The sequence below is a fragment of the Brachyistius frenatus genome, unplaced genomic scaffold, assembly GCF_029030835.1.
Source record: "Brachyistius frenatus isolate BFR_SWC_R1_liver_20210118 unplaced genomic scaffold, ASM2903083v1 Contig_24, whole genome shotgun sequence".
NCBI classification, from domain to species: Eukaryota; Metazoa; Chordata; class Actinopteri; family Embiotocidae; genus Brachyistius; species Brachyistius frenatus.
Genome location: NW_027210623.1, coordinates 334,434 through 347,725, shown reverse-complemented (window position 1 = coordinate 347,725; position 13,292 = coordinate 334,434).

The following is a 13,292-nucleotide window of genomic DNA, read 5'->3' as shown; positions in this document are numbered from 1 at the left end:
AAAATGTGTTTTTGTGCCTAAATCTTAATTTTGCATATGCTTTTAAGTAATATACATTAAATAATAATTGCCATTAAATTGATGGCAGAGGCAGCTTGGGTACTGTCAATCAAATTTGTGAAAACCCCCTCTGACACTTTCTGTCTCTCATCGCTTCCAGCTGCCAAGCCATCATTGTTCATGCCAGCATCTCAGAGTGCAGCAGAATCAGCACATACTGTACTCTGCAGCACTTTCCCATCCCAACACTTACTACAGGTCATTAAATGTACTGTAGATATATTTTTTTAACCAAGAGAGGGATTAATCTGAAGGCACTGCAATATTAAGTATGTTGCCACTGTGTGGAAAGAAGTAAAGGGCAACGGGACACATGCTCCCTCCTGTTAGGATCTGTGGTGACTTGCCTATTATATTGTTGCAACCAGTGATCGTGAAATAATTAAACATTCAAAGCTGTACTAAAATGAAAGAGTATAACAAATTCTAACTCCTCTCTCAAGCTCTTTAATGTGGCCTTTATAATCCAGCAGTCTAATAACATCCACAAAATAGCATGATAAAAACGGACAGAAAAGGATAAAGAATTGCCACCGGACATCACTCCACTTTGGTTACGTTTCCTTGCTAAAGCTCCTTACGCCTCATCGAAGCTAAACATGTCTCAATTGGAAGGGGACCAGCGCTGCCCCTCCCTGCTCTATTCTCCTTTACTTGAACAGAGGCATGGAAGTATTTCAAGGGACAGTGCCTTTGATGTGAGCAATTTATAAGGCTAATTATACAAACAGGATAATAACAATGGAGACAACAAGCTGCCTGTGTGTTTACCCTCCCTGTGTTTACACCACAGACAGGTCCTTGAGCCATATGGCAACACACTGGCATGCACACACACACACACACACACACACACACACACACACACACACACACACACACACACACACACACACACACACACACACACACACACACACACACACACACACACACACTTAAAGACATTTGTAAAAACAGCTAGGGTAATTCTCAGTTATTCACAGTGCAGATCATAATAACAACAAACAATGAAAAATGCCTCACATCAAAGAAGGAAATGATTATGTATTTAAAAATCCTTTAAAGTTTTAAGAAAGAGGCAAAAGAATGCAGATGCACTGGCTTCCTCCTGGAGTTAATTGATAGCACTACTGGTTGAATGTGGTACATAGCTGCAGGACAATACTTGTATTATCATGTGAGCCCCTTGCCCTTGGGTAACAGATCTTGTTGTTTGCATATTTATTGTATATTTGTGTATTCATGGCCTGCCTGTATCTTATCACCTAAATTGGCTCGTGTCATTATTTCCTGTGTGGGTGGTGGATTGTGCTCTGGCAGTCCCAGTAACAGAGCTCAGAAAAAAAAAAGTCTTTTGCTTTCAGAGAGGATTTAATTTAAAGGGTCTGAGATAACAAGCTTCTTTTCTCTGACATTTGTTCAAACTCTTGTGCAGTTATAGAATACAAAACCTCAGATGTTCTTCAAAAAATCCTGGACAACGGTTGTAAATTTTTCATTTGAAACATGGATTCTTTTTACCTGTTCAGCTGAAAAAGAATGGGCCTGACTGTACGCATCTACCTTTCATCATGCAGCCTAGCTATTAGGCGTGCCTTATCGCCCCATGCATTAGAAGCACATTAAATTTGGAATCACAGCACTCTTCAGGTTCAAATAATGAGCATTTAATTATTGACAGCAGATGAATATTTAACAAAAACACTGGTGGTTCACTCGGTTGGCCTCATATGGAGTAGTATTAAAGAGGACATGAGGTCCCCATGACCCAGAAACCCACCCCAGTTCTCAATGAATTTCAACAACTGCTATTAGATTCCCTAGCAGGTCCATCCAAGAGGAGGTACTGCTGTGCGAACGCTCTCACTACACAGTTAAATCCAAAAAGGCATCAAAACATAATGATGAAAAAAGAACTAAATTCAGCATTATTGTGTCTGGATAAGCTTACATGTGCTTGTCGTTGCAAACAGCCTTCACACAAATCGGAAAATGGCTAAATAAATCGGAGGCAGCCCACCACGTTGTCTGTGCGAGGAAGGTACTCCATTAGCTAGTATAACAAAAATTCAACAATTAAACATTCACAACAAATTTTGAAATTTTTAAGTTTAAGGCCTCACTTTCCAACTTGCAACTGCATATTAACACCGGTTTGAAAAAGTCAAACATTTGTCAAAAGTAAATTAAAAGCAAAAAGGACACAATGTGAATGTTCCTCTTGTGTCATTATTAAAAAAGGAACAAGTAACCGTTATGAGCTCATTAAATGGCTGATATCAGTTGTCATTGTGTCCATAGATATGGCTAGTGGGGCCCTTATCCTCCTGGCTGGCTCAGGAGACCATTATCAACAACATTTCAATGACAGGTGGTCCTTTGTTGTCATGAAAATGAATTTCATCCATACCGGTCCCAACAGCTCTTCGATACATCACGACTGAATGTTTTGTGATCATTATTTTTATGACGTAGTCTATTTATTAATTAAATAAGGTCATGATCAAGTCCAAAATTATCTTAAAATGCATAGTTATTAAGTCAAGCAACAGCCTACCCGCCACCACAGCACTGAAGCCCTCTACAACCTTACAGGGAAAACCTGCTCCAGGTCACAGAAGTTGCAGTTTGCCCAGTCGGAAGCATAATTATGGAAGCGATGACAATCAATGGCACACATTTAATAGGCTGATAACATTCAAGTCTAATGTGTGATAGCAAATACAAACATACATATAGTAACCAGAAAAAACAAATATTTGACATCATTAATTTATGGAGATATATAGATGCTACTTGCATATCTATACCCACACACTCTACAGACATTTAAGATTATGTTTAACTCCTCAGAGACAATTCTCAAAAATCACAGAATGTTATTTCCTTTTTAAAATTGAAGGAAAATGCTGTTGATCAGCAAGAATGTCCCTTACCAGCAGTCTATTTTCTATCTAAATCAATGTGGTTTGAAGTTTGATGTTTTCCTTGGCTACCACAAGATCTAATGGATGTGTCTTGTGAACTCAAGACTTTTAACTGAAATCCTTTGTCGGAGACAACAGAAGCAGACTGCTTTCACCTGGACATTGTGGGATCAGAGCCTCTGTACAATCAAAAAGAAGACACACCAACGGCCAGACAGTTGGAGAAAAGTGGCGGGAAATAGAAATAACAAGATCTACATCCACCCTCCAGGGAATGAAGCATTTAACTATGTCAGTCAATCTTTCCTTTTCGCAGCACACATCTACTTATCCTCCACTCTGTCTGTAGATGAGTGGCTGTTTAGATTTTTTTATTTATTTATTTATTTATTTTTTAAAGGTCATTTCTATTGTTGAAATTCAGTTTTTATTTCATTGTAGGATAACAAAATGGCCTTAGGTCATGTTACAATAAATTTTTACTTCAGTGTCAAAATGTCTGTTCATTTATTTTACTTACTTGTATGTGCTTATCTATTCATTTGTTTTATACAGAGAACATAAATACCTACTATGACCAAGTTTCTTTAAAAAGAATGGCATTTGTATAATTAAAGTAAGCTGTATATCAATAATGGCTTGTATTTAAACATCTCTCTTGAATTAAAGAATATAGATAAATGGTCTATTATGTTACTGTAATCTGTTGTTTGTGCTCAATGACATGGTATAGAGCTAATTCTATGTTGCCAAACCTCCATTTGCACAACACAGAGAACAATTTAAGTGTTCTGGTGACACTTCACTTAACTTGGCACTGTAATTATTTGACATTATAGCTGTGGAGCTTTGTAAAGCCCAGCTGACGAGTGGTGACTTTTCGCTGTCCCTCTGGTCCAACAATAATGCAAGCGCTGCCTAATGTGAGAAAATATAACAGTATTTAAAATACCAATGCTTTTACAACAAGGCTACACATGTAAATCAGAGCCAGGGGCAACCCTCCTCTCTGTGCGTGTCCTCACAGGCCCAGCTTTGTACTGTTACTGTATATCTTCCAGTCCAGGTTCTGCACTGCAGTCGACCCACACACACTGACATCTTAATTAAATCTTTAGGATCCTGTTAAAGGTTTTTATTGGGGCCGAGACATATGGGTTTGCTTTGCAGTAAGGAAAGACACATATATGTATGTCCTCTCTTATAAGCAGCTGAATGGCAAACAGCTCATTGTATCCAAGATGTGTTTTTGCTATAAGCACTCAACTTCAGTCCCCGAGTTCTGCGCTCCTTTCTCCACCCTCCTCCCTCCTCCCTTCACGATTATGCTGTCTGTGATGGTATAATGGTTAATTCATCCCAAAGCGAGCCGCCTGCGATACTTCTGACAGCTGAGAAATGTCATTACAGGCCATAATGAAGAATGAAATCAGTTATACCATCGCCACACGGCCAAAATTTAATTAGCACCTCTGAAGGTCAGCCGAAATGCTTTCCTCGTGATGTTTTCATGCGAGCACAATGTTTGGTTGTAAATTTATTTCCACTTTGATTTTGCGTGGGGAATAAAGCGCACAAAAGAAAAGTTGCCCCTGTGTAGAAACATATGGAAAAGAAATGTAATTAGTATTGAAGTGCTAACTGTGTAACTTGTGAATGGCCAGCAACAAGCAGGGAGTTAACAAAGGCAACTGATAAGACATTGAGATTGAAATGAGGTGTGGAGGAAAGCCTTTTCATCATCCAATGCCATACCTTCACACAATGTACAATTAGAGCTCATACTCTGGAGTGAGACACAGCCAAAGTGTTGCATCAATTTGCAGATCATTTAGTCTTTTCACATGCATTCGGCCTCTGATAAAACAGCAGGAATCAAAGCTGGATAAAGATGAACATAGAGCATGACAGGAAAAAAATTCATGCAAATGACTTTTGTTATTGCACTGTGATTTTTATTTGAATTGTAAGTGATCATTCTGCCTTTTAGTTACAGCTGTCAGCCCTCATTAATGTGCATTATAAATTGCATCAAAGTGCATAAGGCTGTGTGTGATTAATTTATACAGCTCTTTACGTAGGAGGAAACTGCAGGTGCCGAGGAGCCTAATGACTTGGTTTGGGTGGCACAGCTACTCGGAGTCTTATTCTCAACACGGTATGTTATGTGTCAGCTCTGGCATGTGTCTGTCACACTAGCACTAGTTCATTGGATGAAGATTACACGCTCGTACCCATCAGTTAACACACTGTTCAAAGTGACTCAAAAAAAATCCCCTCTTTCATAATGACAATCAGTTAAGCTCTGATTAGATTCAATAAGTGATTTTAACCTCATGTCATTTCCAATCAACATATGTAGCCACAATAAGACTGATGAATAAAGCTGGAAAATGGTCTTTTATCATGTAATAATTTCATATTTTCATGGGCTCTTATTCAAAGCTTTTCAATTATCTACACAATGTGGTGACACTTTGGTTATCAGTGTTTAGATGATGATAATAATAATAATAATAATAATAATAATTTTATTTATATAGCACCTTTAAAAACAGAGTTTACAAAGTACTCTACAGAGAAGCAAAGCATAGTCATACATAACGTCAATACCGGTAAACATTTAAGAAAACAGGAGACAAAAAAGACCATACCAAAGAGGTAATGAATACAAGAAAACCAAACAAATAACCAAAACAAGCAAATGGAATAGAAAACAAACAAATAAATAAATGAATAAAATAAACAAACAAAAACAGAGGAACAAAAGAACTGCATAAAAGGACATAAAAGGACGACATCACTTAAAAGCAATTCTATAAAAATGTGTTTTAAGAAGTGATTTAAAAGAAGTTAATGATTCTGCAAGCCTTATCTCCTCAGGTAGGTCGTTCCAAAGTCGAGGGGCCCTAATGGCAAAAGCACGGTCACCCTTTGATTTAAGTCTGGACATTGGAACGGCCAGAAGGGCCCCACCAGAGGATCTAAGGTTGCGAGTTGCCTCATATGGGGCTAACATTTCAGTAATGTAGCTCGGGGTCAGACACAGGCGGGCCTTAAAAGTGATCAACAAAATCTTAAAATCAATTCTAAAACCAACCGGGAGCCAGTAGAGAGAGGCCAGAACTGGAGTAATGTGATGTCGTCTGTTAAAACCAGTAAGAAGCCGAGCTGCTGCATTCTGGACTAGTTGGAGGCGGGAGATCGATTTTTGGTTTATGCTAGAAAGGATAATAACATCTGAACAAGTTTAAAAAATAACCCAATAATTGTCATTTAGTCAACTTATTGTTTTAATACAGGATATGAACCATTTTTTTTGTGGTACAATTAGCTGTTAACTGTTAAAAATGTATAGCTAATTATTTTTGACAATCAAATTATAATATATTATTTTCCACAACTGGTGAAATGAAAATTATGAGCAGCATCTTATAAATGTCTTGACAGTATTCAGAACTGCTACATCTACATGAATGACGAGGAAAATGTGTTTCTCATAATTGTATAATTTTGGATTTCCATGAATTTGTATGATATGAGGGTAGAATTTCTGGCTATATGTGCCAGATCTCCACAGGAGCAGATGCTGATAAAATCCTCTTAAATTCCAGCAGAGAACAGGCACACCCTGAGAGCACACACTTCTCCCTTTAAGGTTCTCTTTAAAAGTTAGAATTACATTAAGTGTTTCTCATCTAAATAAACTGTGCATCTTTGAAAACAGATTTTTTTTTTTTTTTTTTTTTTTTTTTTTAATCCTTGCATTTTTTGATAAACTGCAATGTCAGGGCCAGTCCTATAAAACACAAACGTCTATACTGAGTGACTGAGTGTCGGAGTTACACCATTGGTCGGCAGAATGTTGTGACTTCCTGTATCCTTTTCAAATTAAAAGTCCTTATTTATAATTAAAACATTTCACTCCAACATTTCAGAGATGGCCCAGCCACATGCTACGTTTTTGACCACGTTGTGTTTAAAGCTTAGAAAACTGTTATGTTCAGATCTTTGGTCAAAATCCGATTGATGTGCATGTCTTATTGAAGTCTGATCGTGTGTACAGCTGGAGCAAATCGCAGGAGATACATTTTTTACAAATCTGTTTCAAACAATATCTATATGTGGATTGAAATTGAATTCTAGCGAATCTGTGTAAGCCTCACTGCCGACTGATTTCAAGCGGAAACTAAAGAAACCGGAAAATCTTCACATTTAAGAAACTGGAATCAGAGATTTTTTTCTTTTAAAAAAATTACTCAAAACAATTGTTCATAAAAAAAAAGTAGCCAATTAATTTTCTGTGAGGAGAAATTACCTCAATTACCCAATGCTTTAAAAGGTTTAAGTAATAATAGCTTTCTGCTTTTGTCCTCTCTTAGATTGCAGATCTCGCATGGAGTCCATGAAACAGGGAAGTATTTAGTGATAGTAGGCCTAAACAGATCATAAAAAACATAAAAACAATCTCTCATTCCATCATCTGTTGATGAAGTCAACACAAGTGTCAGCCCTATTTAGATGTACAGTCAATGCATACAGTAACTCTTTCTATAAGAATACCCAACAGGAGTCACAAATCAGCCCTTATTCTCCAAGAGAGACCTCACATGAAGCAGACAACATGTGAAAATGGTGTCATCGTTTACAACATTGCTTATCCCCATCTTCTATTCTAGTGTTATTTGCTTTAAAAAAAAATTTTTAAAATCACACACAACCGCGCGCGCGCGCGCGCACACACACACACACACACACACACACACACACACACACACACACACACACACACACACACACACACACACACACACACACACACACGACCACACACACACTCTTCAGGACTATTATTTTACCATTAAACTTGTGAAACCCACTCTTGGAAGTTCTAAAAACATTGGAAGTGCTAAATGTTTTCTGGTGAGCATCAAGACACGAATGACTCATACAGAACAACAGACATAAAACAAAATCAATGTGGTAGATTAATTAAAGAGCTTTTAGACACCCTTTGCTATTTTCTTCCCTCATTGTCTCCTGGAAGTCTCGCCAGATGAGAGCCACTCTATTCAATCCAGAATTTTGCCTTTTATATGTAAAAGACAGGGAATAAAGCAAGTCTAAAAAAGGGGACAATTTTAAACAGGTCTTTGTCTTTTCAGAGAAGAAATGGATTAACTATGAGATGCTACTTTGAAGCCCTGGAAATTTGTAATGAAAAATTTAAGCTATAAGCGAGCAGGATGGGAAGGGGTTTAGGTGGGCTAAGCACAAAGATTCATTTGACTCTGCATACACTAGGGGCTGTAATTCAAAGGTTGTGCTGTGTGTTTTGTAATTTCATCTTTAATAAATATTTTTCCTTTGATATACTGGTCGTCCTGTGGCAGGCCTGCATGATGGTAGAAGGGAGGGCTAGAGAGAAAGAGCAGCCTCCTGGCTCTAATGAGAAGGTCATAGCTCTCTAATTATCATAGGTAGCTCAGTAGCATCCTTCAAAAGACCCCAGGAGAGCACCAGTTTCAGACAATATTCTGAAACGGCTATATTCAGTCTCATGTGTAAGCCAACATGGACATTAACAACTATATTCACTCTTACATGTGAGCAGACAAGGACATCAACAAACTAAATTACTTATTAAAGCCTGTCTTTAAACATTTACTAGCCTATACATGCAGTGCAAAAAAACAAAAACTAAACATACGTACGAATCTCCACACACACAACCCCCCACCCTCACGTGAACTAAAGGATCTGCTCAAAACCAATATTCAAAACAACTACTCACAAAAACTAACCAGCAATTCATGTTTTCGGGGGTGAATACAGGTTTGTTTACCTGTGCGGAGCAACACTGCTAAGAAAGGGTACATGATGAATGGAGAAGGTGTATGGCCAGACATACACATAAAAAAAATACTTTTCATCTCATAGACAAACAATGAATATAAACTTCACGTAAATCTAAGGTAAAACATTTAAGGACAAAAGAATTAAACTAAGTGTAAAGTTGCAAAAAAATAGGAGGACATTTATAGATAAAAGCAACTTAAAGGTTATTTATTCAAGCCCTTCTGATAGTATTCTCACCAGCTAACCCACTAACTGACAGTCAGAGTGATCTTCATACTACAGTATCTAATTGTCTAAGGCTTGGGTTATATGAACAAATAAGATCCGAACTGTAGAGAGTATTTGAAGAAGCTGGAAAATTGTATGAAAAAAATAAACATTTTCTAACCAGTAAGGTGCTAAAACAAACTATGAAATCCATCGAGATTTAGGTGACATTCAACAAAAGATCTGAACAACCAGAAGAAACCATTAGTAGCTAACTCTTAAAGGCATTTGTCAAGTCATGCAAAATTACCATCTCAAGTGGAAAACTATGGTTACCATCACCAATCATGATTAACAAATATGCTGTTGATGAATAATATATAAAAACAAAAAAGGAAAATGTTTAGGTCTGTCTATGAACTGAATACTAAACCTGGTAGCATTATGTTGTACAACCTACAGTCTCTTTTGCGTTACTATTATCAGTTATATATTTTACACTAATATCAGGCACTGTACTGCCTCAGAGTAAAAGACGCTAATTATTATTCATATATGATGTGAAAAAAGGCATGAAAGACTGTAAAATGCATTATTAATGTTACTGTTGTCCCTTTAAACAAAACAATACTACTAAATGTGCTCTGACCTGCAAAGAAATGAGAAAATGCAGCTGCTGTTTTGACTGATTTGTCAGAAAGATGGGTTGTTCATGGGTCGCTCATGTACAAGTATAATAAATGGAAAAAAAAAAAGAAAGCAGCAAATGAATAGCATATGGGCTGGCTCTCCACTATCCAGTGGCTTCTCAGTAAATTGCTTATAAATTAATCTAATTAAGAAACCCACATCGCATCTCAGCGTGCTGTCACTGAACCCAGCAGTCTTTCATAGGTTGTAGCGCTCCGAAGTCTTGAGAAATATGATTTGTAAAAAGTTTTGAAATTTTGGAAGACGTAGGCAATGAATTGAAAAATAATCAAGAAAGGGAGTAAACAAGTTAAATGATTAACAGATTATCAGGAAATTCAGGAAAAACGTGTATTTCACAACAGCAGTATTTAGGTAGTAATTAATGAGCACAGCACTGTTCTTCAAATCCAAGTTGAAATGGTTTCACTGGTAGGTTTGGGCAGCAATATCATACAATGGCCATTTTTTTAAGGGTGTGCCATGTATCTTTGTGAACAGCGAGAGAGCTTCCATTTGACATGTTTTGGATTACACAGGAGACTACTTTCAATTTGCTTGCCAGTTCAGAATAAAAACTTACAAGCCATGCCTCAGAAGTACAATCGTAATGTAAGACATCTCCATCAATTTTCCACTCTACTTCAGTTCGCTTTAACAAGTCCTTATGGAGAGTACAGTACAGTCGGGAGATAAAAAGCTTCTTTTCTTCCCCTGCTTCTGCCTCACTTCTCCTCCTGCCTTATCAATCGACCGCCCATCCTGTGTGCTTGCGACCTCTAATGGATTTCACATGACAACAGGCCTGGCCCAGACAAGAGCACAAGCCCTCACTGACTTGACAACCATTAGTCTGCGACGAAGCAGGAGGGGGGAGAGGGTCTCTCAGTGTCCTGTAACTGATGTGTCGTGCACTGAGCCATCTCCCCCGGGTCAGGCCCGGATATATCCACTCTGACAAGCGTCTCGCTCCTTTCTCTGTGTCCCGATGAGCCTATTATCATGAGGTCCCGTGAATGTTGTGCATTCTGGGAAGTGGCACATAAAAGAATGATCAGGCAAAGCTTTCAGACAGAAGTTGTTCGCACAGGAAGGCTCTTTGTTGAACAAAATGGAAACGCAATGAGAGGTGCACCTGTTGAGCGTCCTTGTGGAGACACAAGCACTCACACTTGGCATTATGTACCTTATTATTTATACGGGGCTGTCAGCTAATAATGCATGGGTCTCTCACTGGAGTACTTTCTGCCATCTTTGAAAGTCATGGCAACAGGCACCCATGATCTCCGAGACATCAGGGGTCTCTCACCAGGGTTTTGTCTGAAGAAGTGATTCCCACTTAAACTGATATAATGCATCTGTGTTGCTGTGAGTGGAAAGCAGTCTTCCTGATCTCTGATTTACTTTTCAGTCCTGTTTAGTGTACTAACTTGCATCCTAGTACTGCAGACCTGATGATTTCAGGATGTGGGAGATCATATCCGAAAAAAAACTTTTCCAGCTTGTGAGACAAAAGAATTAAATATAATCTTCAAGACTTCAGATCAAATATTCCCTTAAAAGCACTTGTGAGCAGCCATATCATATATAGCAACAACACTGCCTCCTTGTATCATAACTTTGCAAAAAATTCAGAACAAAGTCATCTGCCTACCTCCGTTTCAGTATTCCCGCTGCTAATAGCTGTAAGCACTGAGATTAGCCTGAAAGGGTTAAGGGCATTGTTCACTTATCATGTGATAGGGACATTTTTTATGCAAGAGCGAGCCCTGATTAGAGGGTGAGTTTTAATGACAACTAATTAGCCAACCTCTTTAGCCTTGGCATAATGATCAAACGAGCTGTCATCGGGTACCTGATACAATGATCCTCTCACTCTTGATATGATATTTTATTCCTCTACAATTATGCAGCCCCCACTGCACCACATGTGTTTATTGCCTCAAGCACACATGTCAAATTAAAGAGCAGCTTATGCACCTGATATTTAATTATTGCCTGCTGCACCACCATGCACAATGGGAAAATGTCAAAGCCAGCAATCTACAGTACTTCAAGCAGGAATCGGTACGCTGCGATCACCGAGCACTCGCACACACATAGATAGGAATTTGAATATTGAATATGAATGGGAACATTTTCCAGCTCGTCTATGCTCAGTTGGCTTTTTATACTTCCCTTTGTCACTGTAAAGGGAATTTGATATATAAAAGATATTGCTTGTCAAAAACAAGAGTTCAAAGCTAATGTTTGCTCGAAATATGAAAAAAAAAAAACAACATCATGAAATATATTGTAAAAATAGATGAATCATTATTAACCGAGATTCAGGTAAGTAAATATATTTTTTCGTACAACTGCTACCTTCGCTGCTGAGTTTCAGTCCGTTTTCTGAATATCTTTTCAACAAGCATTAGTGGCAGGTCCATAAATCAACAAGAATATAACTTTCCATATCAGTGAAATTAAATTCTGCAGACTTTCTTCAAGAAGTCTTCTTAAAATGATCAAACATACAGCAGTTCTTGATATATTTGTGCTAGAGTAGCTGAAATGTGCAGGAGCACTTCATTTATCTATATAAGTTGAATTGAGAGCAGAGGCATGAACATATTTTGAAGAGAATGAGACTGCCTGAGCATGATGACTCCATGTGTTTATAATGAATGGCGTTGTGGTAAAAATCAAGCAATAAAGGCTGCATTTCTATGGATAATTCAATTATTTCACAAACCATGAAAGTTTAATTATTCTTGAATAGCCTCCGAGATAATTTCTAAGTCTTTGTCTTCTCTGCAGTCCCTTGACAAATTTATAGCACCACAAAATGTGATTCTGATTATTCTTCTGCAGCTAACCCAGTGTTTACTCCATCTTTTATGAACTGAAATAGGTCCTTTTTAATTGACTTATTCTTCCCATTTATTCAAACACGATGCTATGGTCATGCTCTAAGTGTTTAATTCTTTCCGTTTCCTTCCTCTAAAGTGCCAAGTGCTGTTCTATTGATGTTAAAATGTGTTGGCCTCCTAATTACACACTTCTTGAAAACAGATTGTCATCTTGGCAGTGTTTCACTTCATACTTTCTGGCTGATTTCATTTTTTTGTCTCTGCTTTGTGTGCATAAAGCAATATCTTGCGTGTCTCCGAATCTACAGTGAATGATGGAGCCACACTGTTAGGTAACAAGAGGGTAATGTTAGGGGACTTTTGCAAATGAACAGGCACTATGCTCAGTATTCCTTTGACCTTATTAAAATTTAGCTACAGTTTAGTCAATTTTACATTTGCTTATTTAACAAGTAAAAAAAGCTACAACATAATGGGACGACGATAACTCTTTAGTTTCCAAATGACTGTCACTGACATATGCTTGAATATGGAAGACAAAGCAGGACCTGTCTCTTTTATGGAGTCAGAGGTTTTATGAGTACAGTTGATTGAAATATTAATTGCTTGTTAATTAGTGAGGTGACATTGCTGGAATGATTGACTTAAACGCCCCCTCATGTGTACTTGTCATATGTAATAAATCAGAGAGTGA